Genomic DNA, 6115 nt, shown 5'->3' with positions numbered 1-6115 from the left:
AAGAACTAGACTATCATCCTAAAATAATGTACTTCAAAATAAATATACTATGTTGACTCAATTTTTATTTCCTGACAAATGACTTGAGATTTGAAAGACTATTTGTCTTTCAGTAATAAACCATTATCTTGTAAGAGTAGATAATTCTTGCAGAAGAGTTGTCTAAATATTCCCAAGTCTTTTTTTTTTCTCTTTACTATTTTCCCCCCACTTGATAGCATCAGCATTTAGGTGGTATTGAAATAGCCAGAAACAAAATGTAATGGCTTATGTTTTGAACTTGAATCAACACAAACTCTGTCAGGGAAGTGCCAGCTCATCTCAATCATTTGGAACACAACCCATATGTCTGACCAGCATTATTTGTTTAGAATCAAGTCAATGGCAGGAGACCCAGTAATTCTGTATGTGTTTTACAATGGAGTTACATTGGATTTCTTAAACCTGAATGACATGCTATTTTCATGAGCAGGTTCTACACCAAGTGATTGATTAACCCACACACAGTGGCCATTCAATAGGCAACCATAAAGGCCAATAATTTTGTTCAATGAACTATACTTGTTTCCTTTCAGGAGAAGTGAAATGTAAAGCAAAAGACATTTTGCTCACACCTTAAAGTCACGTTTTATATTAAGCTAGTGCCCCTGTGGGAGATTCATGCACATTGAAAGGAAATTAATTAGAAGGTGGCCAGCAGGTTGGGACTGGGCGAGATGGGCTGGACATGCCCTGGAGTCAACCTCCTGTGGTCCCTCCCCAGCTGGCCGCACCTGGGACAGTGCCGAGGCTTGAAGGGCATCTGTGGAGTGAGTGGGATCCCTCTAGCAGGTGGGGTCCCTTGGCCTGGCCTGTGGGGATCGGGCCGAAACTGGCTCTCCGACATCCCCCAAGGGATGATACACCCTGGAATCAGGCTCCCTCCTCTCTGGTTTTGGGGTACGTCACCATAGATCCACCTCTGCCAAATCACTGCAGGTCAGCAGCTCCTGCATTGAGCATCTGCCCCCTGGTGGTCAGTGCATGTCATACCTACCAGAAGGTCAGACTGTCACTTAGCCTTTTATATATATAGACTAGAGGCCCGGTGCACAAAAATTTGTGCACTCAGGGGGTTGGGGGGGGGTCCCTCAGCCCGGCCTGTGCCCTCTCACAGTCTGGGAACCCTCGGGAGATAACGACCTGCTGGCTTAGGCCTGCTCCCAGGTGGCAGTGGGCAGGCCTAATCCCTAGGTGCAGCCCCTGGTTGGGCTCAGAGCAGGGCCGATTGGGGAGTTGGGGCGCCGCCCCCTGTCATGCACAGAGCAGGGCGGATGGGGAGGTTGCGATGCCACCCTCAGTCATGCTCAGGGTAGGGCCGATTGGGGGGTTGGGGCACCGCCCCCTGTCACACTCAAGGCAGGGTTGATGGGGAGGTTGTGGCGCCACCCCCTGTCACGCACCGAGCAGGGTCAATCAGGGGGTTGGGGCGCTGCCCCCTTTCACTCACAGAGCAGGGCCCATCAGGGGGGTTGAGGCTCCGTACCCTGTCACGCACAGAGCAGGGCCAATCAGGGGGTTGGGGCGCTGCCCCCTGTCACACACAGAGCAGGGCCCATAGGGGGTTGAGGAGCTCCTCCCTGTCACTCACAGAGTAGGGCCGATAGGGGAGTTGGGGCACCGCCCCCGTCACACCCAGGGCAGGGCCGATGGGGAGGTTATGGATCTACCCCGTCACAGAGCAGGGCCCATGGGGTGGGGGTGTTGGGGCGCCGCACGCTGCCATACACAGAGCTGCAGGGCAATCAGGGGGTTGGGGAGCTCCCCCTATCAGGCATAGAGCAGGGCCGATCAGGGGGTTGGGGCGCCTTCCCCTGTCATGCTGATCCCGGTGCCGGGAGGCCTCGAGGCTCCGCTGATCCTGGTGCTGGGAGGCATATTACCCTTTTACTATATAGGATAGAGGCCTGGTGCATGGGTGGAGGCTGGCTGGTTTGCCTTGAAGGGTGTCCTGGATCAGGGTGGGGGTCCCCACTGGGGTGCCTGGCCCGCCCTGGTGAGGGGATGATGGCTGTTTGCAGCTGGTCATACACCCTTCAGGGTGGGGGTCCCCACTGGGGTGCCTGGCCAGTCTGAGTGAGGGGCTGAGGGCTGTTTTCAGGCTGGGACTGAAGCTCCCAACTGCTCCTTTTTTTCTTTTTTATTCTGGGTCAGCTTTAGCTCTGAGGCTCCAGCTATTAGGCCTCCACTCCTGAAAGCAGGTATCTGGTTTGTTTCGGTTCTATAATCGAAACTCTTTATCAACTCCAGCTCTGAGATCCCAGGTTGCTGAAAGCTGGTTTCTGGGGTTTTGTTTAGCTTCTATATTCGTAACAATGTTTCTTAAACTGCAAGCTCAGAGGCCGGCAAGGCAGGCAGGGAACGTTGCAGTCCTCCGTCACTGAAGCAAGCAAGCCTCATGTTAGTTTCAAGCTGCCTGGCTGCCGGCCGCCATCTTGGCTGGCAGTTAATTTGCATATCTCGCTGATTAGCCAATGGGAAGGGTAGCGGTCATATGCCAATTACCATGTTTCTCTTTTATTAGATAGGATGTATTTTTTCTGCCTTAAGCCATTCTGTGATACTCCAAATTATATTTCTAATTCTTCTCAAGACCCCAGACTTGATATTTCCAATTGGCTTGGCAAACAGGCATCTGAAGGAATAACACAGTCAAAACAAACTCTGTTCTCTTGGTCTTGTGTTTTGTTTTGTTTTTGAGAGGCAGGGTAGAGTAGCAGTCAAGAGCACAGGCCAGCAAACCATGGTCCATAGGCTCAATATGGTCCTTGAGCTAAGAATACTTTCTACAGATAAACATTTGCAATTGATTTGATGATAGGGAAGGATGAGTCATTTTTTCTGAACTGCATCTTGGTTTGGCTATATGACCTTAATCCAGTTATGCAATCTCTCTATGCCTTAACTTTCTCACAACGGGTATGCTGAGAAAAAATGTAAAGGCATATGACTAAATGTTAATAATAGTGGTTGGTGAAAAAATTATTGATGACTTTTTCCATTTTCCATGTGATTTGGGGGGAAGAAATGCATTTTCAAAAGTTTCTATAGTAAACATGCAATTATTTTTTTGAAATTATTAAGCAGTACATGGAAAGAGTTCAGATAATATATATCCTTTGAGAAAATGGGTTCGCATATTTGGGAAATGGATTTTGGAATTTTAAAATATTACTTTGTGGAAACATAGGTATATATTTTCTTATTTGTATCAAAAATGATTCAAATTTTTTGGGAAAAATCAAGCTTGAACACATAGGATTATACTAGATAATTTAAAAATTATTATTTAACTCAAGGTAAAGTGCAATATTAAGAAAAGGAAATATCTTTATATGAAATATACACTATTATAAATGGTAAACAGCTCTAGGTCAGGAGTTTACGATTCAAACCGGCTTCTGCCATTTAGCAGCTCTTGACTTAGATAAGTGCAATTTAAGATTCTGTTTACTTATTTTTTCCAAAATGCAGGAAAATGTAATATATTCTTAACATGGATATTTAGAGGGAGGGAGAAGTAGAATAATTCTTGGAAAGGTTTTAGCACAATGCCTGGCACATAATGTTTACTTATCACTCAAAACAATTTATATAAATTTATTCTCTGTGTGTGCTTTTCTTTGGCAATATAAGTACTGAATAGAAACAACAGCAAATCATAAAATTATATCATTAAGAAGCAAACCGTAGTTTATTAGAAAGTTAAATGAAGGGTGTCACTTAGAGTAAAAAAAATCAACTCAGGTTTTATTTTTGCCACTTCACTGATTTATAACTTTGGAAACATCATTAGATTTCTTTTAACCTCAATTTCTTTAAATTTATAAAATGAGTTCATATTTGTTGTCCTCATATCACAGTGTCATAGTGAGAAGAAAATTAGCTAATGCAATATCCTTCAAATTATAAATAGTAGCAGCAATTTTAATTAACATGATTATACTTGACAACTCTTAAAAGTAAGTTCATATTGCTAATGTCAATAATTCAAATGTTAAGGACAAGGTTTTACAGCTGCCCTCATAATTTCTTAATCTACTCTAGTCTATCAAAATTTGAAAAAAATAACAACAGTGTTCTTGAAAATCACAATAATGAACAATTAACCTGCTGAAAATCTGAAAGCCAACACTTTAATTGTTTCTTCACTTAATATGATGCAAAAGCTCTCAGTGGGAGCCCAGTACTGCTTTGGCCTGGTCTACTGCATCTGTGTGAGAGTTTCTGACCAACATTCTAATTCCTCCAGAAAGAGAGTTCAGCATGGGGCCAGTTGGGTATAATTTACCCTGCTTTGTCCGTAGCATTGCTAATTCTCAAATGAGTATGAAATATCATTTTCTTATATATGTGAAACCAACTTCCAAATATGATTATCCATTATCCACCATTCTGAATGATCTACCATTAAATTCCTGAAACGATGAGTCAATAGTGCGAACACTCATGAGTTAATTGAACTATCTTTCTCTCGGTTTATTTATACATATCCGAACTATTCACTGTGTTATCCTCATTGCCTGATGAATAAATTGAACCCAAGTTGACTTTCAAAGTCATCTACGCAGTATTTAATAGCTGATAGCTGTTAATGAGACAATTAAAATATGTTATGCAGACTCCTTGAGAATGTGTAAAGCATAAGTGACCTTAAAAAGCATGATACAATGAAAATAGTGTTCTGGAAATGTTTGAAGGGAAGAGAGAGGTGACATGGGTCCAACACATTGTATCATTGGTTAACTTTGATTTGAATTAACCTTTGGAAAATACCCGCTTTTTTTCCTGCATAATATTGTGCATATTAATATTGTTGGACATATCCCCAATCTAGTAATTTCCTGGGTGCATTAGTCAATAACTTCAAGATCTAAACAACATGGAAACATTAGTGTTTGCAGGGTTTTTTTGTTTATATACTTATTTTTTAGCTTCTAAACTAGATAAATCAAGAAGCGCATGGCAGAAATAAAGGCAGTTAAGAATTTCTCCATTTAAGATACTAGAGCCCTACATAACAATAGCATTTCAGTTTCTTCAGAAAAATGATACAACTCAAGATTTGAGAAGAGGAACTAATGCTTATAAAACTAATAATAATTTAATTAGTGGCTGATCTGATGAGTAACATAATCTAGTAATTATGGCAAGTTTCCCTACTTGACAAAGCCCAGCTAGAAAATGATCTGGTTCTTCTGCCTACTCAATATGTCTAGAGATTATGCTGATACTTTAAATCCAGGAGTAGAAGCACGATGGTAAGAGAGGTATTCTCTCTGTCTCTTTCTCTCTATCTCCCTCTCTTCCAAATACTAAGTACTCTTGGATCACTCATGGTGTCTTATTCTTGCCTCCAATAAAGTGGAGCTGGGGCAGGTGGCTTATGGATCTCCAGAGTAATCACTCTTCAGCATTCTGTGATGTTGGCACAAGCAATAGCATTCTCAGCACAGATGCAGGAAGGTAGAGGTGGGCCTTCATTGCTGTCAGTGTGAATTTTAAGGCTGATATTTTTCCTGTGTTTAGTTCCCCTTGTTCTTTTTCTGGTAACATAATCTGCTGGTCATTGTGTTCACATTTTAAATCACAGTAAGGTCTCCAAAGACTTGTTTTACATCTGTTGAGTTCGTTCTATTTAGAATAATATAATGTTGTCTTCTTAGCCTTGTGTATTTGCTAGCTATGTTGCCATTATACGATACGCCTCTGTATTTCCACCAAATTATATGTACAATTACTTTCTTGGGAAGAAAAAAATATAAGACAGTAAAGTATGGTCTTCTTTTACTGGTGACAATTTTTCTTTTAACAGAAGATTTGTGTGTAGTCTTATCCAAATTATTTGGGTTTTTTCCCCCCCATAAGTCTTTAAAAGATGCTATTGAACATAAAGGGCAAAGGTCATTCAAGTTCAAAACCAAACCAACCCACTTTATAACATTCCAAACTTCAATAACATTAACAATTGTTCATTATCCTATATAATAAAGAGGTGATATGCAAATTAACTATCACTCCAACACACAAGATGGCCAACACAAGATGGCCAGCAGGGGAGGGCAATTGGGGGTGA

Source organism: Myotis daubentonii, chromosome 12 (genome assembly GCF_963259705.1).
Source record: "Myotis daubentonii chromosome 12, mMyoDau2.1, whole genome shotgun sequence".
Taxonomy (NCBI): domain Eukaryota; kingdom Metazoa; phylum Chordata; class Mammalia; order Chiroptera; family Vespertilionidae; genus Myotis; species Myotis daubentonii.
The sequence above is the reverse complement of the archived record's forward strand: the minus strand, read 5'-3'. Positions refer to the sequence as shown.